Source organism: Anomaloglossus baeobatrachus, chromosome 1, assembly GCF_048569485.1.
Source record: "Anomaloglossus baeobatrachus isolate aAnoBae1 chromosome 1, aAnoBae1.hap1, whole genome shotgun sequence".
In the NCBI taxonomy this organism is placed as follows: Eukaryota; Metazoa; Chordata; class Amphibia; order Anura; family Aromobatidae; genus Anomaloglossus; species Anomaloglossus baeobatrachus.
This window is the reverse complement of record NC_134353.1, coordinates 553,305,702-553,332,603: the sequence shown is the minus strand read 5'-3', so window position 1 is coordinate 553,332,603 and position 26,902 is coordinate 553,305,702.

Below are 26,902 nucleotides of genomic sequence, written 5' to 3'. Positions count from 1 at the left end.
AAAATTGGGCCACACAGACACCCCATCAGTGGCAGCCCTTGTGCCCTAGTTGTACACTTCACAGGTAAATTTGCATCAACAACATTCAAAATTACGCCATCGTTAACCCTTCCCAGAATGACACTGGGGTAGGTAGCTAAGTCTTTCCTGATCCCAGCTCTGTTCATCTTGGATTATTTTTAAAAACAATGTGAGCAAGGGTTACTCCAAGCGGAGTCTCCATTTTTTTCAATAATTGGGCCCCACACACAGCCACCCCTTCAGTGGCAGCACTTGTGCCCCAGTTGTACACTTCACAGCTAGATTTGCATCAAGCACATTCAAAAATACGCCATACTTAACCGTTCCCAGGATGACACCGGGGTAGGTAGCTAAGTCTTTCCTGATCCCAGCTCTGTGCATCTTGGATCATTTTTAAAAACAATGTAAGCAAGGGTTACTCCAAGTGGAGTCTCCCTTTTTTCCAAAAATTGGGCCACACACACACCCACCCCTTCAGTGGCAGCACTTGTGCCCCAGTTGTACACTTTACAGCTAGATTTGCATCAAGCACATTCAAAACTCACAAGCATTTACTCTCCCCAGGATGACACAGGGGTAGTAAATTGCTTGTGGATCCATGACTTGTTCATTTTAATGAACGTTAGTCTGTCCACATTGTCACTGGACAGACGCATGCGCTTATCTGTCAGCACACACCCAGCAGCACTGAAGACACGTTCAGAGACAACGCTGGCAGCTGGACACGACAAAATCTCCAAGGCGTAAATGGAGAGCTCTGGCCATTTTTTCAAGATTTGAAGCCCAAAATGAGCAAGGCTCCATTTGCAAAGTCATGGCATCGATGTTCATTTGGAGATACTCCTGAATCATCCTCTCCAGCCGCTGACTATGTGTCAGACTTGTTGTCTCTGGTGGCCTTGCAAAGGATGATCTAAAAAAATTATGAAAAGATTCAATAAAATTGCTGTTACCAGCACCAGATACGGTGCTACTGGTACAGGTAGACTGTTGAAGATGACGAGACCGTCCCATGTTTGTCAAGTTACAACTGGGAGATTTACTTCCTGCACCACGGTTGTTTGGTGGAAAAGCCAAGCTAAGATCGAGTAACAGCTTTTGCTGATACTCCTGCATACGTGCGTCCCTTTCTATGCCTTTAATTATGTCACAAAATTTGGACTTGTACCGGGGATCTAATAGTGTGGCAAGCCAGTACTCATCATCACTTCTAATTTTGACAATACGAGGGTCATGTTGGAGGTAGTGCAGCAAGAAGGCGCTCATGTGTCTTGCGCAGCCATGCGGACCAAGTCCACGCTGTGCTTGTGGCATAGAGGTGCTAACCATGCTTTCTTCCTCTGACATCTCCCTCCAACCTCTTTCAACAGAAATATGACCAAGGTCTCCCTCATCCGCTGAGTCTTCCATGTCCATGGACAGTTCGTCCTCCATTTCTTCATGTTCTCCTGCACCTTCCTCAACATTTCGCCAGCTACCATGCGCCCTTGTTGATCCTTGTCCCCCATGGTCCCATGCCTGCCGCGTTGGTGATGATGAACGTCTGGACCTTGGTGATGTTGTTGTCTCTTGCGCATATGAATCCTCCTGTAGTTCCTCCCCTTCCTGTTGTCCCACCCCCTTACTCCGAAAAGTGTTTAGCGTGTGCTCCAGCATGTAAATGACTGGAATTGTCAAGCTCATAATGGCATTGTCAGCGCTAAACATATTCGCTGCCATGTCGAAACTGTGCAGAATGGTGCATAGGTCCTTGATCTGAGACCACTCCATCAGGGTGATCTGCCCAACCTCTGCATCTCGTTGGCCCAGGCTATACGTCATGACGTATTGCACCAGGGCTCGACGGTGCTGCCACAGTCGCTGTAACATGTGGAGAGTCAAATTCCAGCGTGTCGGCACATCGCATTTCAGGCGATGAACTGGCAGGCTGAAAGACTTCTGGAGCGATGCAAGTCGCTCAGCAGCGGTTGTTGAACGGCGGAAGTGAGCAGACAGTTTTCGTGCCCTGTTCAGAAGGCCATCTAGGGATAGTGTGTTAAAAATTGCTGGACAACAAGGTTCAACATGTGAGCCATACAAGGCACGTGTGTCACCTTGCCCAGGCGAAGGGCCGCACCCAGGTTTTCAGCATTGTCGCACACGGCCTTACCAGGCTGCAGGTTGAGTGGAGACAACCATTTATTAAACTCTGCCGCTGTGTGACTCTTATTTCCAAGACATTTCAAGCTAAAGACTGCCTGAAGCCGTTGCGCTCTGCTGCCAGCATAGTAATGAGGGGTGCGTGATTCATTCTGCGCAGTTAGAACGCTGGTGGCCTGACCAGGCAGGCTTGGGGCGGAGGTGGAGGACCCAGACGAGGTGGAGGAGGCAGAAGCAGTGGCGGAACTTGGACAGACAGAGGATTGACACAGAAGTCGTGGGGATGGCAAGACTTGTGCAGCAGACCCTTCACCATCTATCACCATAGTTACCCAGTGCCCAGTCAGCGACATGTAACGTCCCTGTCCATGCTTACTGGTCCAAGTATCGGTGGTGAAATGCACCCGTTCAAACACAGAGTTTCTCAAGGAAACGGTGATGTTGTGTGCGAAATGCTGGTGTAGTGCAGGCACACCTTTCTTAGAGAAGTAGTGGCGACTGGGCATCTGGTACTGGGGCACAGCGACAGACATAAGGTCTCTAAAATCCTGTGTGTCCACCAGGCGGAAAGGCAGCATTTCGGTAGCCAAGAGCTTACAGAGGGATAAAGTCAATCTTTTAGCTTTGTCATGGGTCGCAGGAAATGGCCTTTTATTTGTCCACATCTGAGGGACAGAGATCTGGCTGCTGTGTGTAGACGGTGTTGAGTAGGGTGTCCCTGGAAAAATGCAGGTTTGTGAGGAAAGTGCAGGCATAGACATGATGTTGCCTTCATCCAACGTTGGTGTTATCGATGTCTGAGAGAGCTGTACACACGCACTTGTTTCCCCTTCCAAACCAACTGACGACCTACCAAGCAAACTGCTTGTTGCGGTTACAGTGGTGGAAGTTGTGCGTGGAAAACCAGGTGTGACAGCTGTCCCCACAGTCCTAGAAGATGAAGAGCGCGCGTATGCACTGGAAGGGGTAGGCGGTGGATGGTTCACTCCGCTAGGCAGCATTGCAGCACAGTGAGCTTCCCACTGGGACATATGATATTTATTCATGTGATGATTCATGGAAGAAGTTTCAAACTGCTGAGGTTTTGCCCTCTACTAACAGAATCACGACAAATTTTACAGATCACATAATTTGGGCGATCTTTTGCTATGTCAAAAAAGGACCAGGCTAGGCAAGGCTTAGAGGGAATGCGACCTGCTGATCCACCCCGACTAGTGCTCAGAGGCACAGTGGTGGCTGAGGATGCAGTTGTAGACGTGCTACCAGTACTCCGACTCTGTCCAGGAAGGCACAAAGTAACTTCGTCGTCAGTTGCATCCTTCTCCACCGCCTCTGTTGACCTCCTCGAGTGCCTGACTGTGGGTTGACAGTAGGTGGGATCTAGAACTTCCTCATCAATTGTTGTGTTTGCACTGCCCTCACCCTCAGACCGAGCCTCTTCTTTCCCTGACCGAATATTTAAGTTGTCATCCCAATCTGGTATCTGCGTCTCATCGTCATCAGTATGTTTCTCGTTGTCTATTACAACAGGTGTTTCAGTTTGTGAATAAGGGTCAACATTATGCTCAGAAACTTGTTCATCACGGCCTGAATCTGAGTCACAAAGGTTTTGGGCATCACTGCAGACCATTTCCTGGTCTGTACTCACTGTAGCTTGGGAGCAGACCTCCTATTCCCAGGCTATACTGTGACTGAAAAGCTCTGCAGACTCAGCCATCTCAGTTCCACCATACTGTGCAGGGCGGATGGAGACTTCAGAGCTGGGAGAAAGCAAGTGTGATTGGGATGACAACTCAGAGGACTGGTGTTTTTTGGATGCGGTAGTTGAGGTGGCGGAGAGTGCACTTGTTGGACCACTTGAGATCCATTCAAGCATTTTCTTTTTATGGCCATCATGTACCTTTGTTCCAGTTGTTCGTGTCCGTAAAAAAGGGAGAACATCGGATTGTCCACGGTAAGTAGTAGACATCTTACTTTTGCTGGAAGATGGTCTATCTTCAGCAGATGTTAATGGAGCTTTGCCACCTTCCCCACGGACAAACCCTTTTTTTCCTTTTACAACATGCCTCTTTCCCTTTCCACCAGCATCTGTCATTTTGCCACTCATTTTGATTGCGACAAGATTGTGCACTTAAAATGTGGTAATAAAAATTGAGAGGTGGTGTAGATTGCAGCGGTGGTCTATCTTTATTAACAGCAGAATAAACAACAATAACTATCCCTGACAATGCAACTACGGCCCTTTAACTGGCAGCATAGCTTGCTAGTATAATGGCTTAGTAACAATGAGTTTTTGAGTATGCAATGCACAGGTGCTGCAAATAGATTTGCACTAGTGGGACACTAATGGAAGTCCAACAGCCACTTTTAGGATGCCACTAAGTTTACTCAGTGTTTGCTAGTATAATGGCTTCTTAACAATGAGCTTGAGTGTGCAATGCAGAGGTGCTGCAAATAGCTTTGCACCAGTGGGACAAAAATGGAAGTCCAACAGCCACTTTTAGGATGCCACTAAGTTTACTCAGTGTTTGCTAGTATAATGGCTTAGTAACAATGAGCTTGAGTGTGCAATACAGAGGTGCTGCAAATAGATTTGCACTAGTGGGACACTAATGGAAGTCCAGCAGCCACTTTTAGGATGCCACTAAGTTTACTCAGTGTTTGCTAGTTTAATGGCTTAGTAAAAATGAGTTTGAGTGTGCAATACAGTGGTGATGCAAATAGCTTTGCACCAGTGGGACAATAATGGAAGTCCAACAGCCACTTTTAGGATGCCACTAAGTTTACTCAGTGTTTGCTAGTATAATGGCTTAGTAAAAATCAGCTTGAGTGTGCAATGCAGAGGTGCTGCAAATAGCTTTGCACCAGTGGGACAATAATGGAAGTCCAACAGCCACTTTTAGGATGCCACTAAGTTTACTCAGTGTTTGCTAGTTTAATGGCTTAGTAACAATGAGTTTCAGTGTGCAATGCAGAGGTGCTGCAAATAGATTTGCACTAGTGGGACACTAATGGAAGTCCAACAGCCACTTTTAGGATGCCACTAAGTTTACTCAGTGTTTGCTAGTATAATGGCTTAGTAACAATGAGCTTGAGTGTGCAATGCAGAGGTGCTGCAAATAGATTTGCACTAGTGGGACACTAATGGAAGTCCAACAGCCACTTTTATGATGTCACTAAATTTATTCAGTGCTTGCTAGTATAATGGCTTAGTAACAATGAGCTTGAGTGTGCAAAGGGCAGGAGGGTACAGTGGCAGGTTTGTGGGTCAGTGTACAGGAAAGAAAGCCTCACTTTTTATCCCTCCTAATGGGGAAATGCAGCGAGGAAGTCCCTGACCTTAGCTACATAGACGCTGTTATCTTCTGTAGCTGTTAAAATCTGTTTCCACGGACCTGACTGTCACCTATGGCTCTGAGCCTGCTGTTATTATCCCTTACAAGGGCTAATTGAAACTTCTATTCCTATTCTGTATAGCGCTGTGTGTAGAGCGTACACAGCAGTATCGGAGACAGGAGCTACGCCAGCGGTGACTGACACCCAGACGCAGAAGAGATAATGGCGTCCGGACGGGCAGATACCCGTTTTTATAATGCAGGGACATGTGACATGGACATCCTATCACACATGCCGTTGCTTCTCTGGCTAAAAGTCCACTTAGCTGTGTGTGTTTGTGTGTCTGGGATTGGCTGATATGCTGGCCCGCCCCACTACATGCGCGCGCTTAGGGAAGGAAGAGAAGAAAAAAAAAAATGGCAATCGCCATTATCCCAGCAGCAGTGATCTGAATGCGCTGTGCCTGCACACTATACACTGAAATTTCATAATAGTGTGAGTCACAGAGTGACTTACACTATTACAGCGGAAAGCTAGCTAGTAATTAGCTTGGCTTTTTGCTGCTAGAACCATTCTCGAATGTAACTAGAACTATCGAGCTTTAGCAAAAAGCTCGAGTTCTAGTTCGATCTAGAACACCCCCCAAAATCACTCGAACCGCGAACTGGAGAACCACGAACCGCGCTCAACTCTAGTCGTAGGTAAAGACGGGAAGGATTTTTTTCCCTAATATTGGGCAATTAACATCTGTTCATGGGGTTTTACATTCCTTTGGATCAACATTTAAAGTTATAGGTTAAACACAATGGACTTGTACCCATCTTCGACTTTAAAGACTGAAATTACACTGTGCACAATTATTAGGCAAGGGAGTATTTTGACATTATAATTTTTTATGAATATTTTCCAACTCAAACCTGCATAAAGCTAAATGCTTATTGGTGTGAGACATATCAAGTGATATTTATTTGTGTAATGAGGGAGGAGATGACTTAAAGAGAACCTGTCATCACGATTTTGCATGTTAAAGTAAAGATATAGCCATAATGGTGCTGTTATACAGATTTAATAGATACCTTCTTCGAATGAATCAGCAATCTGGTTGTTGTTTAACCAGTATTTGAAATTTCGGTTTCATACACTGTGGGTGAATTGGCACAGAACAGTAGGGCATGTCCTGTGGGATGCATCTTCACTCTACCCTGGCTCCTTCGCCTGCCTGTGGTGTCTACCTCCTGTTGTAACATTCATGCTGGCAATGTCCTAGCCTCAGGTGCCTGCACAGATTGATCTCCCTAAAGGGTTTAGTAAAATTGTGCCTTGGAGGCGCACATGCAGATTAAATGCAAATTTGTCTTCAGTAAAAAAAAAAAAAACTAGTGCCGGTGTATTTTGATCTTGGCTTGTCATTGAGCCAAAATGCGCTGCTTTGGCTACATGTTCCCAAAGACTGATTAATCTACACAAACACCCCCAGCAGCAAGGACAGTGCCCATGCTAACATTAAAACAGGAAAAATATACAGATACCAGACCAGGGTGGGCGTAAGGGCGAGGGTGAGGCCGAAGACCCTACCCACAGTCTCATCCAGTAGTCCTACCACAATGCACCAAGAGCTTGTGAAACCTAAACTTCAAAAATTGTTTAAACAACAATCTGATAACACATGATATCCCCTCCTTACTAACCAAAATCCCACAATTTCAGTCTGCTATTTTATCCTTTTCTTTCTACTTGATTTCTAAAGCTGAACATGGACAAAACAGAATTCATAATCTTTCCCCATCTCACTCTACTATTCCACCTAACCTATCTATCAAAGTCAATGGCTGCTCACTCTCCCCAGTCCTGCATGCTTGCTGCCTGGGGGTAACCCTTGACTCTGCTCTCTCCTTTAAGCCACAAAGTCAAGCCCTTTCCACCTCCTGGTGACTCAAACTCAAAATGATTTCTAAGATTCGTACATTCTTTGACCAAGAATCTATGAAACACTAGTCAATGCCCTCATTATTTCCCTCCTGGACTACCGTAACCTCCTGCACTGTGGCCTCCCCTCTATCACTCTTGCAACCCTACAATCTATCCTAAACTCTGCTGCTTGACTAATCCACCTCTCTCCATGCTATTCCCCAGGCTCTCTTCTCTGCCTATCTCTTCACTGGCTTCCCATATCCCAAAGACTCTGTTTTAAAACACTAACCATGACATACAAAGCCACCCACAACCGGTCTCCTCCATACATCTGTGACCTAGTCTCTCAGTAGTTACCTGTATTCAACCTCCGATCTTCACAAGATCTCCTTCTCTCCTGCCCTCTTATCTCTTCTTGCCACAATTGCATACAAGATTTCTGCCACGCCTCACCTATGCTCTGGAACTCTCTGCCCCACACATCAGACTCTCACCTACCATGGAAACCTTCAAAAGGAAACTGAAGACTTACCTCTTTTAACAAGCTTACAACCTGCAATAACCCTCAGTCCACTAGGATGTCGCTCTAACCTCACCTACTGTATCCTAATCCCTGTAGACTGCAAGCCCTTGAGGGTCGGGTCCTCTCTTTTCCTGTACCAGTCTGTGCCTTGAATTGTTCACCATTATTGCACTTGTCTATGTATGCCCCTTTTTCACATGTAAAGCTCCATGGAATAAATTACACTACAATAATAAATAATAATAATAATAATAACAACCAATATTCGGATTTCTTCACTTAAGTTATCTATTTGATCTGCATAACAGCGCCATTAATGCCATACTTTTACTTTAACATGCATAATCAGGATGACAGGTTCTCTTTAAAGATATCAACCTTCTCAATCAAGATGTGAAGAATTATTAGGCAACTATTTTCACTATGACAAAATGGTCCAAAATAAAGATTGAACTGACTCTAGAATGACACAAAAAAATTATAAGTCTTACAGAATAATAAGGCAATTTAAAAATCCAAAGTTTTTTTGCAAAGATTTGAGAAGAATCGAATATGAAGCAACCAGGAACCCATTATCCTCCAGTGCTGTTATATTCCAGAACTGCAGCTTCCCTGGAGTGTCCAAACGTACAAGATGTTCAGTGCTCAGAGAAATCTGAAATCAAACCATCACTGAAGAAGACAAGTTGAAACATTAAGGGGCACTTTGCACACTACGACATCGCAAGCCGATGCTGCGATGCTGTGATGCTGCGATGCCGAGCGCGATAGTCCCCGCCCCCGTCACAGCTGAGATATCATGGTGATAGCTGCCGTAGCGAACATTATCACTACGGCAGCTTCACACGCACTTACCTGCCCTGCGACGTCGCTCTGGTCGGCGACTCGCCTCCTTATTAAGGTGGCGGGTCGCTTGGCGTCATAGTAACGTCACATGGCAGGCGGCCAATAGAAGCAGAGGGGCGGAGATGAGCAGGACATAAACATCCCGCCCACCTCCTTCCTTCCGCATAGCCGGCTGGGACGCAGGTATGAGATGTTCCTCCTGCGGCTTCACACACAGCGATGTGTGCTGCCGCAGGAACGAGGAACAACATCGTAACATTAGTCTTTCCCAATTCATGGAAATGACCGACGCTACACCAACACTACACCGATGATATGATTATGCTTTTGCGCTCGTTAATCGTATAAAAAAATGCTTTACACACTACGATGTTGATAGCGACGCCGGATGTGCATCACTTTCGATTTGACCCCATCGACACAAAATATCTGAAGACAGATTTTTTAAAGGTTTTATAGACTGATTAGATGAGAGTGACTCTTAAGGCCGCTTTACACGCTGCGATATCGTGACCAATATCGCTAGCGTGGGTACCCGCCCCCATCGGTTGTGCGACATGGGCAAATTGCTGCCCGTGGCGCACAACATCACCCAGACCCGTCACACTACTTTCCTGCCCTGAGACGTCACTGTGACCGGCGAACCACCTCCTTTCTAAGGTTCGTTCAGTGTCACAGCGACGTCACAGCAGCGTCACTGAACCGCCGCCCAATAGAAGCAGAGGTGCGGAGATGAGCGGGACGAACATCCCGCCCACCTTCTTCCTTCCGCATTGTGGGTGGGAGGCAGGTAAGGAGAAGTTCCTTGTTCCTGCGGTGTCACACGTACCGATATGTGCTGCTGCAGGAACGAGAAGCAACATCATTACTGCTGCAGCAACGATGTTCGAGAATGGACTCCCATGTCACCGATGAGCGATTTTGCACGTTTTTGCAATGATGCAAAATCGCTCAAAGGTGTCACACGCAACGGCATCGCTAAAGCAACTGGATGTGCGTCACAAGTTCCGTGACCCCAACGAGATCACTTGTGCGATGTCGCAGCGTGTAAACCGGCCTTAAATTGACCAGATGAATGAGTTCATGGCTGGATCAGTAACAGGCCCAGATCACCACTTCCATTTTTCATGATTATTTTTTTTTATTCAACAGCTACAGTGCTCTAGGTCAATCCAATAGGTTAATAAACTTAAAATTTGAATATTTAAGTAAAGTGAGGTATTGTCTCTCTTAGGAGAATTCCTATGTATTGCCATCTAAATTATTATTTTTCATCTGCTAAAAAGTGAGAATAATAACGAAACAACTTAAAATGTACAAAACTACATTTCTGACATTTAGAAAATAAAGTCACTGACTAATCTAGCCATCCTTCCTTTTAAAAACAGCCATGAGCCTTCCATTTGTAGAGTCTGTCAGTTTCTTAATCTGTTGATGATAAACTTGGGCGAGCATCAACCACAGCCTCGCAGACATTGCTTACAGAGGTGTATTGCTTTCCTTCACCAAAAATATGTAATTTAAGAAAGAACCACAAGTTCTCAATAGGGTTTAGATCAGGAGAGGAAGGGGCCATATCATTGATCTTTCAACTTTAAGGCCTTTACTAACTAGCAAAGCAATGGAGTTCTTTATTGCATGCGATAGAGTATTGTCCTGCATAATAGTCATGGTTTTCCTGAAAGATGCAGAATTTTTCCTGTATCGCTGCTTCAACAAAGTATCTTCTAACATCTGGCAGTAGGTTTGACAGTCGATTTTGAGTCCAAAAAGATCCAAATAGCTCATCTCTAATACTACAGACCATAGCAGTAGACCACCTACACCTTGCTGGCAATAAAGTGTAGGTCTGTGCCCGTTACTGATCCTGCCATGGGTCCATATATCTGTTTCCTTAAGAGTAATGCGGGCATCACACGGTACGATCTATCATGCGATCGCATGAGCGATCGTACCCGTCATTTGTGCGTCACGGGCAAATCGCTGCCCGTGGCGCACAAAGTTGTTAAACCGCCACCACACGTACTTACCTGCTGAGCAACCTCGCTGTGGGCGGCGAACATCCTCTTCCTGAAGGGGGAGGGACGTTCTGCGTCACAGCGACGTCACACAGCCGCCGGCCAATAGAAGCGGAGGGGCGGAGATGAGCGGGACGTAAACATCCCGCCCACCTTCTTCCTTTCGCATAGCCGGCGGGAGCCGCGGGACGCAGGTTAGCTGTGTTCATCGTTCCTGGGGTGTCACACGGAGCGATGTGTGAAACCCTGGGTACGATGAACAACCAGCGCAAAGAAAAATAAACGATTTTTTAAAAATGAGCGACGTGTGAAAGATAAACGATTTGCACACAATTTGCAAACGTTTTGTGTCGCTCATAGGTGTCACACGGGACGATGTCGCAAACGATGCCGGATGTGCGTCACAAAAACTGTGACCCCCGACGATACATCGCACGATAAATCGTCTCGTGTGACGCCCGCATTATTCTCATCTCAGTCTAGAAAATCTTCTAAAAATCTGTTTTCAGATATTCCCTGACGCAGTCTTGAAAATTCCCTTTATTTGTCTTGGTCAAGTGATGGTGGAGTTTCAGCCTCCCTTACCTCGGCCATGTCTCTGAGCACTGAACACCTTGTGCTTTTGGACACTCCATGGAAATTGCAGTTCTGGAATATTATAGCAATGGAGAATAATGGTTTCCTGTTCACTGCACATTAGATTCTTCTAAAACCTTTGGCAGTTAATGTACATCTTTATCTCTCAAAAGTTTTTTTTGTGACCCTGCTGACTATTTGCAACAAAACTTTTGATGGTTGTATGATCACACCCAATATCTAGGAAATTTCCAGAGTGTTCCATCCCTTTGTAAGACTTTTACAATATTGACTTTTCAGGGCATGTTATATGTCTTTTCTTGGCCTATTTTACCTGAGGAAAAAAAGCTGCCTAAGGGTCCATACTGACTGGGTACACCTTGTTGCAGTGAGATGGCTTTTATGCTTTTTCTGAACAAAATAATTTGAACAAAGTACCCGATGGTATTTACATGTATTATTACTAGAGATGAGCGAACCGGTCCCGGTTCTGCTCGAGGCCGGTTCGCCGAACGGAGGTCCCGTTCGAGTTCGGCTCGTCGAACGTTCGACGAACCGAACTAGAACCTATAGGCTATAATGGGAGGCAATCACAAACACATAAAAATGCATGATAAATGTACACAAACAGTTAATAAACATTGCCATAACACTTACCGGTCCTCGCGATCCCTTCTGCACTCTGTCTCCTGCCGCTATTCCATCCGATGATCGCTGAATCCTCCCGGTGACCTGCACTGCCAGCAGAGATGCAGGACCTATCGTGACGTCAAAATAGCCATGTGACCAGTCACGTGGCTACTATCTCATTGGCTACAGACTGGTCACATGACTATGACACGTCATGTAGGACCTGCGAGTGCATCTCTCCGGTACACGGTGCACATATGTGTATCGCCGTGTACCGGCGACATGCTCTAGCACACGGTTGACTCCCCGTTCCGTTAGGGACCGGCTGACACAGCCGGTCATTAACGGAGATCACCGTTGCCATAGCAACGCAGTTAGCGGTGACGTCACCGCTAACCGCGGCTCCGAGAACACCGTTGCTATGGTAACGCATCTGTCAGCGTTACCGCTGTTACCGCTAGCAACCAGCACTGATCACTCACGGAGTGAAGGCTGCACGCTGCTTCCCGATTGTAGTGATGATTGTAGTGAGGATGAGGTTCCCCAGCCCCAAGTGATGAGCTGGTGAATCTCATCCTCACTACAATCGTCACTACTACTACACTAGAAAGAAAGAAGACAGAAGAGCAGGATCATGGAGGGCTGACAGGGGGTAATAAAGATGGAGTCTCTAATGTGTCTGTGTATTTATTTCTATTAAAGTATTTTTTCTCTGTGTGGTGTTTTTTTTTAACCCTTTATTGGAGATTCTTAATGGCCGGGTCAAACGTGCCTGACATTAAGAATCTCTAGCTTAATACTGGCTAGTAAAACAAAGCCAGTATTAACTCATGATTACCCAACAAGCCACCCGGCTCCAGGGCTGTTGGAAGAGTTGGATACAGCGCCAGATGATGGCGCTTCTATGAGAGCGCCATTTTCTAAGACGGCTGCGGACTGAAATCCGCAGTAGAGGCGCCCAGAAACCTCGGGCTAACCTGTGCTGCGGATTCCAATCCCCAGCTGCCTAGTTGTACCCGGCTGGACACAAAAATGGGGCGAAGCCCACGTCATTTGTTTTTTAATTATTTCATGAAATAAGTGAAATAATTAAAAAAAAACGGGCTTCCCTATATTTTTGGTTCCCAACCGGGTACAAATAGGCAACTGGGGGTTGGAGGCAGCCCATGGCTGCCAGCTGTACCTGGCTAGCATACAAAAATATGGCGAAGCCCACGTCATTTTTTTGGTGGGCAAAAAAATTCTGCATACAGTCCTGGATGGAGTATGCTGAGCCTTGTAGTTCTGCAGCTGCTGTCTGCACTTCTCAATACAGACAGACAGCAGCTGCAGAACTACAAGGCTCAGCATACTCCATCCAGGACTGTATGCAGAAGTTTTTTGCCCCCTGAAAAAATTATCTGGGCTTCGCCATATTTTTGTATGGTAGCCAGGTACAGCAGGCAGGCACGACTGCCCCCAACCCCCAGTTGCCTATTTGTACCCGGCTGGGAACCAAAAATAAAGGGAAGCCCTTTTTTATTATTTCATGAATTTCATGAAATAATTAGAAAACAAATGACGTAGGCTTCGCCCCATTTTTGTGTCCAGCCAGGTACAACTAGGCAGCTGGGGATTGGAATCCGCACCACAGGTTGGCCTGAGATTTCTGGGCCCCACTGCTGCGAATTGCAGTCTGCAGCCGCCTCAGAAAATGGCATTTTCATAGAAGCGCCATCTTCTGGCGCTGTATCCAACTCTTCCAGCACCTGCCTGCTATACCTGGCTAGCATACAAAAATATGGCGAAGCTCACGTCCTTTTTTTGTAGTTTTTTGGCAAAAAAAATAAAAAATGCTTCCCTGGATTTTCCATTGCCAGTGAAGGTAACACCAAGCAGTGGGGGTTAGCAGCCAGCAGCTGCTTGGATTACCCTTAGCTAGCAATACAAAAAATGCAGCGGGAGCCCATATATATTTTTTTTAATTATTTATTTAAATAACTAAAAATAAAATGGGATTCCCTGTATTTTGATTGTTGGACATTACAGTGCTGTAAAAATAAATCTTTAAAAAAATTACGTAGCGCTCCGCGATATTTTTGATTCTCAGCGCAGATAAAGCAGACAGCTATGGGTTGCCACCCCCATCTGCCTGCCGTTACCTTGGTTGGCAATCAAAATACAGGGAAGCCCATTAATTTTTTCTATTTAAAAAATAGTTAAAAAAAAAATGATGTTGGGTCCCCCCATTTTTGATAGCCAGCTAGGGTAAAGCAGACGGCTGTAGCCTGAAAACCACAGCTGGCAGCTTTACCGTGGTTGGGGATCCAATGTGGAGGTCCCCTCAGGCTCTTTTTTATAATTATTTTATAAATATTAATAATTACACAATAAAAGTAGGGTCCCCCCCAAATTGGATCACCAGCCAAGGTAAAGCGGACAGCTGTGGTCTGGTATTCTCAGGGTGGGAAGGTCCATAGTTATTGGGCCTTCACAGCCTAAAAATAGCAGGCCGCAGGCACCCCAGACGTGGCGCATCCACTAGATGCGCCAATCCTGGCGCTTCACCCCAGCTCATCCCGTGCCCTAGTGCAGTGGCAAACGGGGTAATAAATCGGGTTGATACTAGCTGTAAAGTCACCTGAGATCAAGCCCAGCAGTTTGTGATGTCATGGCGTCTATTAGATACCCAACATCATAAACTGTTAGTACTAACAAAAACAAAAAATCGACAAAAGAAATTTATTTGAAAAAACAGTCCCCAAAACATTTCCTCTTTCACCAATTTATTGTAAGAAAAAAAATAAAGGGGTCCCACGACGACTCTGGACCGTCTAGAATATGGGGGGGAGACACTCAGGGAACATATCCCCCATTTTCTAGGAGTGCGGACCCTTCATGTGAGGAGTGTGGGTGCAATGAATCTGCACTCACTTTCCCCGGGTCCACAGCAGCAGAGTCCATGTCGTAATGGTTGCTACCAAAGCTGCAATGCCCTGCTCATGAGGTAAGGGCATGCCTAATCAGGAGAACTACTGTAGAGGAAGCTCTGCTCACTGGTATATAGGTGCTCAGAGGTAATAATAGATAAAATTAGTGAGTAACCTCGGCACTCTAAATCTCCCAGACTAAGTCAGTAAGTCACAATGGATAGTAATGCAAAATCACTCTTTATTGGTCCGTATTAAGAAAATTTTTTTTTCATAAGCATATATGTTTTTGTCCAAAACAAGTTACAAATGACGTTTCGGCCTGAGCCTTCGTCAGATTGGACTTATCTGCATGTAATCATTAAAAATGACAATAATCAGTATCACATAAGAGTGAGAGAACAATAACATAAACTCGAACAATGTAGAGGTACAATTGGGATGCAGCAAAAAAATTGCAACACAGCAAGAAATGAAACACATGATACAAATGTCATAATACAGTACAAGGACAATATAGTAATGACAAATATGGGGTCAGAGTAGACTTAGACAGCTCTGGTACGAAAGAGATGTCAATCATAATGGAGAAAAAGTGGAGAAAAAAATGGAGAAAAAGTGGAGAAAAAAGTGGAGAAAAAGTGGAGAAAAAAATGGAGAAAAAGTGGAGAAAAAAGTGGAGAAAAAGTGGGGAAAAAAAGGAGAAAAAAATGGAGAAAAAGTGGAGAAAAAAATGGAGAAAAAGTGGAGAAAAAGTGGAGAATAAATGGAGAAAAAGTGGAGAAAAAAATGGAGAAAAAGTGGAGAAAAAGTGGAGAATAAGTGGAGAAAAAGTGGAGAAAAAAATGGAGAAAAAGTGGAGAAAAAGTGGAGAAAAAGTGGAGAATAAGTGGAGAAAAAGTGGAGAATAAGTGGAGAAAAAGTGGAGAAAAAATGGAGAAAAAGTGGAGAAAAAAATGGAGAAAAAGTGGAGAAAAAGTGGAGAAAAAGTGGAGAAAAAGTGGAGAAAAAAATGGAGAAAAAGTGGAGAAAAAGTGGAGAATAAGTGGAGAAAAAAATGGAGAAAAAGTGGAGAAAAAGTGGAGAAAAAGTGGAGAATAAGTGGAGAAAAAGTGGAGAATAAGTGGAGAATAAGTGGAGAAAAAGTAGAGAAAAAGTGGAGAAAAAGTGGAGAAAAAGTGGAGAAAAAGTGGAGAAAAAAATGGAGAAAAAGTGGAGAAAAAATGTAGAAAAAGTGGAGAAAAAAATGGAGAAAAAGTGGAGAAAAAGTGGAGAAAAAAATGGAGAAAAAGTGGAGAAAAAGTGGAGAAAAAGTGGAGAAAAAGTTTAGAAAAAAATGGAGAAAAAGTGGAGAAAAAATGTAGAAAAAGTGGAGAAAAAAATGGAGAAAAAGTGGAGAAAAAGTGGAGAAAAAAATGGAGAAAAAGTGGAGAAAAAGTGGAGAAAAAGTGGAGAAAAAGTTTAGAAAAAAATGGAGAAAAAGTGGAGAATAAGTGGAGAAAAAGTGGAGAAAAAGTGGAGAAAAAGTGGAGAATAAGTGGAGAAAAAGTGGAGAAAAAGTGGAGAATAAGTGGAGAAAAAAATGGAGAAAAAGTGGAGAAAAAGTAGAGAAAAAAATGGAGAAAAAGTGAAGAAAAAGTGGAGAAAAAGTGGAGAAAAAAATGGAGAAAAAGTGGAGAATAAATGGAGAATAAGTGGAGAAAAAGTGGAGAAAAAAATGGAGAAAAAGTGGAGAAAAAATGTAGAAAAAGTGGAGAAAAAAATGGAGAAAAAGTGGAGAAAAAGTGGAGAAAAAGTGGAGAATAAGTGGAGAAAAAGTGGAGAAAAAGTGGTGAAAAAAATGGAGAAAAAGTGGAGAAAAAAATGGAGAAAAAGTGGAGAAAAAGTGGAGAAAAAGTGGAGAAAAAAATGGAGAAAAAGTGGAGAAAAAGTGGAGAAAAAGTGGAGAATAAGTGGAGAAAAAAATGTAGAAAAAGTGGAGAAAAAAATGGAGAAAAAGTGGAGAAAAAGTGGAGAAAAAAATGGAGAAAAAGTGGAGAAAAGTGGAGAAAAAGCGGAGAAAAAAATGGAGAAAAAGTGGAGAAAAAGCGGAGAAAAAAATGGAGAAAAAGTGGAGAAAAAGTGGAGAAAAAAATGTAGAAAAAGTGGAGAAAAAATGGAGAAAAAGTGGAGAAAAAATGGAGAAAAAGTGGAGAAAAAGTTGAGAAAAAGTGGAGAAAAAGTGGAGGAAAAAATGGAGAAAAAGTGGAGAAAAAGTGGAGAATAAGTGGAGAAAAAGTGGAGAAAAAAATGGAGAAAAAGTGGAGAAAAAGTGGAGAATAAGTGGAGAAAAAGTGGAGAAAAAGTGGAGAAAAAGTGGAGAAAAAGTGGAGAAAAAAATGGAGAAAAAGTGGAGAAAAAGTGGCAACCTCACTTTGGCTGGTAATCCAAAACTGAGGGCACCCCACGCTGTTATTTTAAATTAAATAAATAATTAAAAAAAAAACACGTAGGGATCACCAGCCAAGGTAAAGCAGACAGCTGGGGCCTGATATTCTCAGACTAGGGAGGTCTATGGTTATTGGACTCTCCCCAGCCTAAAAATAGCAGGCCGCAGCCGCCCCAGAAGTGGCGCATCCATTAGATGCGCCAATCCTGGTGCTTCGCCTCAGCTCATCCCGCGCCCTGGTGCGGTGGCAAACGGGGTAATATATGGGGTTAATACCAGATGTGTAATGTCACCTGGCATCAGGCCCTGGGGTTGGTGAGGTCAGGCGTCTATCAGATACCCGACATCACCAACCCAGTCAGTAATAAAAAAAAATAGACGACAACCACATTTTTATTTGAAAAAACACTCCCCAAAACATTCCCTCTTTAACCAATTTATTAGAATGAAAAACAAATCCAGGTCTGCTGTAATCCAAGGGGTTGCCATGACGATCCACACTGTCCCAGTCAATGAAGAGCAGGATGTTCCCCATTGGCTGGGAGAGCAGTGCAGTGACCTGAGCTAACATCAATGGGTCAGCCCAGGTCACTGCAGGGGATGACAAGTGCTGCTGTCAGCGAGGTACATTACCTGCGCTGATCTCCAGCACACTGACAGCCCCTGTCACTGAGTTCAATGACCGGCGCCTTCACAGCCAAATATCGCGAGAGGTCCGTGACGTCACCGCTAGTCAGTCTCGGGTCGGAAGGGAGAGGTGATGTGACAAGCGGCGGCTATGGAGGACAGTGACAGCGCTGAGGTCGGGATGGCGGGACTTCATCACCGCAGGTAAGCCGAGCGGGACCATGTGTGTGTGTGTGTGTGTGTATGTGTACATGCCGCGTGCCGGAGCGAGCTGAGCGGGGAAGTGTGGGCTTCCTGCACGTAACTAAGATAAACATCAGGTTACTAACCAAAGCGCTTTGCTTGGATACCCGATGTTTATCTTGGTTACCAGCTTGTGGCAGGCTGCCAGCGATGGCTCCTGCACACTGTAGCTGTAAAAAGCCCTGCTTTTTGCTGCTAGAACCGTTCTCGAACGTATCTAGAACTATCGAGCTTTTGCAAAAAGCTCGAGTTCTAGTTCGATCTCGAACAGCCCCCAAAATCACTCGAGCCTAGAACTGGAGAACCTCGAACCACGAACCGCGCTCAACTCTAATTATTACCATTTACTTACTGCAGGTTGTTTGCTCATTTTGTTTTTATTCCAGGTTATGATATACATTTGTGTGTTAAAATTTTCAGTGAAACTTGGATATTTTTATCGTTTGTATGCCTAATTAAAGAACAAATCCTTTTAACAGGAGCTTAAGGCCTTGTGTGCACTAGGCGTTTTTGCTGCGTTTTTAGCGGCGTTTTTTACCGCTTTTTTGTGCTGAAAACGCAGTGACATTGCTTCCCCAGCAATGTCTATGGGTTTTCAGAAGTGCTGTCCGCACACAGCATTTTTTGTAGCTGCGTTTTTGTGGTGACCACAAAAATGCAGCATGTCAATTATTTCTGCGTTTTTCACTGCGTTTTTCACCCATTGAGTTCAATGAGATGTTCAACAACGCAATGAAAAACGCATATAGCTGCTTTTCTATGACTAAAAACGCAGCTATAAATGCAAGGGGTGGGCAGTAAAGTGACGTGTACAGGAAGAGGATTCCTTCTGTTGGTAAACACAGAAGTATGAATCCTCCCGGTACCGTCACTGCTGCGTCCACAACCCGCCCGGTGCCATGTCAGCTCTGTGCGGCGCCATGTCTGGGCGGGAGGTGGAGGCAGCGACGAAAACAAAAGTGAACAGTAGAAAAAAAAAATGTCATATATACTCACCTGTCTGCAGGGTCCCGGTGCTATGCCCGCTCCTGTCCCGGTACCGCCTCTCTGGCTGTGTGCAGTCTCCCCGGGGCACGTACAAAGCTTGCAGGACCTGGCGGTGGATCACCTGATGCAGTCACCTGATGCATCAGCTGATCGTAATTCTCGCGGTGTCGCCGGCGTTTTCGCGCCCGGCCGGCTATCAGCTGATCCTGCCATCAGGGGACTTCATCAGCTGATTACCGGCAGCTCCTGCAGCGATGGGACAGGATCAGACTCTCATCCAATCGCTGCAGGAGCTGCCGGTAATCAGCACAGACGTGAGTATTTATTTATTTTTATTTTTTTTGCACCGATGCATCAGCTGATTGTATAATCGGCTTTTATACAATCAGCTGATGTGTGATGTGATTCACATCCTTTAACCTGACACATCATCTGATCGCTTTGCCTTCCAGCAAACCGATCAGATGATATTGGATCCGGATTGGACGGCGCGGGACCCTTGACCCAGGATTACTGCGGAGGGGGCTCTTTATTTCAATAAAGATGGAGTCACTAATTGTGTTTTGTTTTATTTCTAATAAAAATATTTTTCTGTGTTGTGTTTTTTTTTTATCATTACTAGAAATTCATGGTGGCCATGTCTAATATTGGCGTGACACCATGAATTTCGGGCTTAGGGCCAGCTGATAATATACAGCTAGCCCTAACTCCATTATTACCCAGTGAGCCACCCGGCATCAGGGCAGCTGGAAGAGTTGGATACAGCGCCAGAATATGGCACTTCTATGAAAGCGCCATTTTCTGGGGTGGCTGCGGACTGCAATTCGCAGTGGGGGTGCCCAGAAAGCATGGGCACTCTGCACTGCGGATTCCAATCCCCAGCTGCCTAGTTGTACCTGGCTGGACTCAAAAATTGGGCGAAGCCTATGTCATTTTTTTTTTAATTATTTCTTGAAATTCATGAAATAAAAAAAAAAAAAGGGCTTCCCTATATTTTTGATTCCCAGCCGGGTACAAATAGGCAGGTGGGGATTGGGGGCAGCCTGTACCTGCCTGCTATACCTGGCTAGCATACAAAAATATAGCGAAGCCCATGTCATTTTTTTTTTCTTTTTGGGCAAAAAACTCCTGCATACAGTCCTGGATGGAGGATGCTGAGCCTTGTAGTTCTGCAGCTGCTGTCTGCTCTCCTGCATACACTAGTTCTGCAGCTGTCTGCTCTCCTGCATACAATGAACATTTTTAAGAAGGAAATGACATCAGACTTTTTTTTTTTTTTTTTTCATCAACAATCTTTAATGGCATTGTGCACTGATTAAAAACGCAGTGAGCAAAAACGCAGCAAAAAAACGCACCAAATCGTGGTAAAAACGCATGCGTTTTTGTCGCGTTTTTTAGCCGCGGGTGCGTTTTTTGAGACAAAAATGCACATAAAAATGCAGCGTGAAAAAAACGCCTAGTGCGCACATACCCTAAGGGTACATCCACACGATCCAGATGATACTGCTTTGTAGATGCAGTGTCATCCCTTGTGTAGAGATGCAAGAGAATGCCATATGTATGTAAAGCGCTGTGGAATTAATAGCGCTATATAAATGAATAAAATTATTATTATTATTATAAACCAGCAATCAGTGCCCAGGATTCAGGATTATGGATGGTACAAATTTTTGATATGTTCTCCCTGTAGAGAATACAATATCTCCACAAGCATAAAGTGACATGCTGCGGACATGCGGCAGCTTGTATTGCCGCGCTACAGGTAAGTATATGCTGCATACTATAGAAACACAAAACACAGTGGGAATGGGATTTTTGGTAAATCCCATCCAGTGGGCTTGTACTGTACTATGCAGCAATTTGGTCACAGTGGAAATAAGTTGCATCCAAAATGCTGCTATTCCTAATAGTGGGAAGCTGGCTTAATAATTTTGCTCACCTTGATAAAAAGTTTTGATATCCTTAAGCTATACCATCTCTCACATAAATACACATCACTGATCAACAAAGATATTGTTAAATGAGTACTGTTAATTGTTCTTAAAGCATTTTTGAGTGCTGATTCCAAATCTGCAACTGGACTTTCCTATCAGGCACCAATTTTGCATAATTTTGTTCTTCCCAATAAATTTAGTCTACACTGCCCTTTCATAAATTACTTTTGCTTTTTACTTGCTGGGATTGTTATAACTTTGTACTGCCCTTCAATTTGTTTTCATACTTTGGTTACAAACAGAGCTGCAAGTTTTTTCCAAGGTTGACTTGTCTTCAGGATTTGCACACTTTGGGATTTCACGGGTTACATACAAAAAAGCTTCATTATCTCACTAACCTTTGTGAACATCAGTTGTATTTTTCTTTTACTTTATACTATTATTATAATAAAGCTAATTTTTATTATATTCTGTTTTTCTTGTGCCATAAGTAACTTTGTTGAATACGTCAAGCACTTGGGTAAATCATCCCAACAACTTTTGGTATATTTGTGGCGGAATGGCTTAACAATCAGAGTAGAAGCATAATGCCGTTGGTGAAAAAAGTTATTTCCTGTAGTTTCCGTGCAAAATTGGAGATCAAAACAAACTTTGGGCCCCATATTTGTTGACCATCTTACGTTAGACTTCTCACAAATTGGCACAATTGTAAACCACGGCACATGGCATTTGCTGTTCCAATTGTATAGAGAGAGCCAAGAGACCATTCTACAGATTGCTATTTCTCTATTACAAAGATTGCTGGAATAGCAAGTAAAAGAAGACATTTTGTGAAATATGCACACATTCCTTCTGCAATTAGGCTGGTCTCACATAATTCAGAGCTGCCAGTCCCCACTCCACCAATATATTGAACCTTTGACCTGGAAAAAGATTCAGATGCTGATTTGGTTGAGAAAAAGCTGATCGCAAAGATTCAGATTTTTTTAGTTTGTGATTTTAAACTATCAAAAAGTCAGGTGGAGCTTTTGGCTTCGAGGCTGAAAGGCTGGCAATTGCTGGAGCACGGGGCGAAAATATGTATACACCCCCTAGGTAGCAGAAGCTTCAACACTTGTTTTCAATGGAAGGGACCTAATTTACTGCAATCATGCAAACTCTATGCTAGATGCATTGGGACAAGAGCACAGACCTCAAGAATGAATGCTTTTATAGACACTTTAAAAAACAATTTAAAAGAGGTACTTCTACATAATGGCAACAAAATTCCATCTATTCCTCTTGCTTATGCAGCAAGTCTGAAAGAAACATGAAAATATGCATATTCTGCTGTCAATGAATGGAATTTTTGTAGTGATCACCATGGTACTTGGCAATTGAGTTCGAGCTCGGCTATGGAAAGTTTTGTTGTTTTCCCTGCGATTGAGACAGTAGAGATAACAAAAACCATTTCACAAAAAAACAGTGGCCACCAAGAAAGAGTTTGAACTGTGGATGTCTGCAGTTCCTCCAGAGTGACATGGACATTTTGAGTGCTTCTCTCATTAGTGCTCTTCTTGCTTTGGGATGTCAGTTTAGGTGGATGGCCATGTCTTGGTTGGATTGCAGTTGTACCATACTCCTTCAATTTTTGCATGATGGATTAAATAGTACTTCGTCAGATGTTCAGAGCTTGGGTTATTATTTTTATAACCTAACCCTGCTTTACTCTTCTCCACAACTTTAACCCTGACCTGTCTGGTGTGTTCCTTGTTTTTTTATGCTTTTTTTTGTCTTTAATGTTCTCAATCAAACCTCTGAGGCTTCCACAGAACATCTGTAGTTATACTAAGGATAAATTACCCACAGGTGGATTCAATTTACATATTAGGTGACTTTTAGAGGTACTTGGTCACTCAGGATTTTATTATGGTGTATCAGACTAAAAGGGGCTGAATACAAATGCACGTCATAACTTCAAATTTTTATTTTTAATATACTTAGAAAACCATGTACCATTTCCTTTATAAGTAAAAAATACTTGCTACTTTCTGTTGGTATAAACATGAAATACGATTAAAATATATTCAAGTTTGTGAGTGTAATGTGAAAAAATGGGAAAAGTTTACTGCGTGTGAATACTGTTTCAAGGCTCTGTAGGTTTTAAGTCGTAATATACTGTTAGAATGAAGCAATGAAGCTATCTGTTGCTTTATAGTAAAATTTCAGGCCTGTCTCTTCAAAAAGGTAAGAAAATGCTTAGTTCGGAAAATGTGCTAAAGTCAGATGAAGAAAAAAAATGATAGAGGCAGCCAATCTGTTTATTTTTATGTCGACAGACTGTCAAGTATTATGTGATTTGTACCTAATATCCTAAATCTAGATCACTTCATTTCATGAACACATCTCATCCTTATTCAATTATACTGACAGTCCCACTGAAAGCAAAACCAAATGTCCTTAATATTTTTGATGCGTCAATTCAATATCCGGTGACAAATCCAATATTTGTCACATGAGGCATATCAATGAAAGGTAGGTGCTGAGTAAATCATGAGTTCTCTGCGTCACAAGCTATTCCTTCAGGCTTCAGCACTATTGATGTTAAACGTCTAGCCCCAGGCTCATCTCACAGCTCTTTGCTTTAACCCATGGAAATCATCCCTATTTAATCTGACAAATCATAACATAAAACTGCCGCTTCTCCACCGCCTACATACTTCCCGAATGCACTGCTTCTCTGATTTGTAAATCAATTCCCGTTACACAACATCTATGACACATAAAGAGTACAGCAGCAGTTTAGAACTTGCTAATAGAAATTCTCAGAAAACAATATATATGTTGAGGTGATTGTATTGTAGAAAAAAAGATATAAATATTGTTCTTATCTTAATTTATTATTATAATAATAATAATAATAATAATAATAATAATAATAAATTACATAAAATTGGGAAAATTACACAAATTAAACCTCTAAAGAGCTTTATACGATCAGTGCGTCATATTCAGGACATTAAATTACAATGCAAACTACTCTGTTCTGACCACCAAGGCTATATATTATGTGCATACAATGTCTTGAAAATCTATTCATACCCTGTGAACTTTTCCAAATTGTTCATCCATCTGGTATGCTTCATCTATTACCTCGCTTTCCCAACATCTGATCTCCCTTTCCTCTGTTGCTTGTATCTTTCTGGTTTGCTTGCAACTGTCCAGTCCACAACCTCCTCCCCAGTTTTCTTTATGACCCACTTGTTTAGTCTGCCTATGGTATCCCACATCTTTGCTTAGCTTTGATTTCAGTGATTGAGATGAGTCCAGGCCCCTCCCTTTGCTTCATACCTGAATGCACTTCTAAGTATATAACCATGGGGTGCATCTAGTCTGCTTAGACTTTAGTCTGCAGTGCATGACCTATGTGCATCTTATAAGTGTACTATAATGAATTAGACCAGAAACGAACGAGGAGGGAACTAAAGGTAACTGGATACATAGTCACTGTAAGCAATGGTTTTGTTTTTATCCCATCCCCAGGGCCGCCATCAGGGCATTACTACTGTGACTGGTGTACCGGGCCCCGTGAAGAGAGGGGGACCGGCCAGGCCCAGGGTAAATACTTATCTTTATTAAGCCCCAGGCAGGACGGGCCCCTTCTCTTCACCAGGCCCCAGACACAGATGCAGCAGCAGAGGGGCCCGGCGGTGTCACTTCACTAGCAGCCATGACTAATTTGCATGCGAAGGGGCGGCGCATGCAAATTAGCCATGTGCTGTAGTGGAGGCAGGGTGATTGGAGCAGAGCAGGGTGCCGGCGTGTCATCGCTAGGCCGTGCAGCAGGGTGGTGAGGTCATCACTCTGAGACCTCATTACACTCCTACAACAGCAGCTGAGGTGGGGAGGATGCGGCAGCCAGTGGGACAGGTAAGCGCTGTGAGCTGAAGACGATTGCCAGGGGGGCCCGCTGATCTCTGCTGGGGGGACGCTGATCTCTGCCCAGGCCCAATGATCTCTGTTGGGGGGAGCCGCTGATCTCTGCCTGGGCCTTCTGATCTCTGCTGGGGGGGTGCTGATCTCTGCCCGGGTCCGCTGATCTCTGCTGAGGGGTGTGCTGATCTCTGCTGGGGAGGCTGCTGATCTCTGCTGAGAGGGTGGCGCTGATCTATGTGCCCGGGCCCGCTGATCTCTGATGGAGGGGGGGGCGCTGATCTCTGCCCGGGCCCGCTGATCTCTGATGGGGGGCGCTGAAGTCTGCTGGGGGGAGCCGCTTATCTCTGCCTGGGCCTGCTGATCTCTGCTGGGGGAGCCGCTGATCTCTGTCTGGGCCCGCTGATCTCTGCTGGGGGGGCGCTGATCTCTGCCCAGGCCCGCTGAACTCTGTTGGGGGGGCGCTGATCTCTGCTGGGGACGCTGCTGATCTCTGTTGGGTGGGTGGTGCTGATCTCTGCCCGGGCCCGCCTGATCTCTGCTGGAGGCGCTGATCTCTGCTGGGGGAGCTGCTGATCTCTGCCTGGGCCTGCTGATCTCTGCTTGCTGGGGGAGCTGCTGATCTCTGCCTGGGCCTGCTGATCTCTGCCTGTGGCCCGACCGCAGGCCCGCCGACCCCAGCCCCTGTCTTGCTTCAGCTAGATCAGGGGTGGGGAACCTCCACCCCGTGGTCTCCTGCCCCCTCTGCTGTGAGCCTCCTGCCTCCCTCTGCTGTGAGCCTCCTGCCTCCCTCTGCTGTGAGCCTTCTGCCTCCCTCTGCTGTGAGCCTCCTGCCTCCCTCTGTTGTGAGCCTCCTTCCTCCCTCTGCTGTGAGCCTCTTGCCTCCCTCTGCTGTGAGCCTCCTGCCTCCCTCTGCTGTGAGCCTCCTGCCTCCCTTCTGCGAGCCTGCTGCCTCCCTCTGCCACGAGCCTGCTGCCTCTCTCTGCTATGAGCCTCCTGCCTCCCTCTCCTGCGAGCCTCCTGCCTCCCTGCTGTGAGCCTCCTGCCTCCCTGCTGTGAGCCTCCTGCCTCCCTTCTGTGAGCCTGCTGCCTCCCTTCTGTGAGCCTCCTGCCTCCCTGCTGTGAGCCTCCTGTCTCTCTACTGTGAGCCTCCTGCCTCCCTTCTTTGAGCCCCCTGCCTCCGTTCTGTGAGCCTCCTGCTTCCCTTCTGTGAGCCTCCTGCCTCTCTGCTGTGAGCCTCTTGCCTCTCTGCTGTGAGCCTCCTGCCACCCTCATAGTGCTGTGTGCCACCCTCGCAATGCTGTGTGCCACCCTCGCAGTGCTGTGTGCCATCCTCACAGCGCTGTGTGCCACCCTTGCAGTGCTGTGTGCCTCCCTCCAGTGCTGTCTGTGCTCCCTCAGTCCTGTTCATGTCCTCCAGTTCTGTTTGTGCCCCTCTAGTGTTGTCCGTGCCACCGCCAATGCTGTCTTTGCCCAGCAGTACTGTCCGAGCCCCCAGTCCCTCCTGCTGTGATGTGTGCATATGTCCCAGGCCCCTCCTGTGATATATACATATGCGCTCAGCCCCTCCTGTGATGTATGTGCCTTCAGCATCTCCTACATGATGTATGTGATTTACTAATCGGTTAACTGCACTCCAGACCGAGACAAACTTGTAAAAGCAGTTGTGAGAAGCCACATGATCAATATCACCGAACACCACAGCCGCACCAAAGAGAAGCAGCTCCAGCCACCACAGTAAGGGTTAATTAATCAATAGACCAAATATATTAGGGCAATCTTCAAGCTGATAATTTTTTGCGGCCCCTGAAGGGTGGTAGAAATTTCCAAATGGCCCCCGGCAGAAAAAAAGGTTCCAGTCT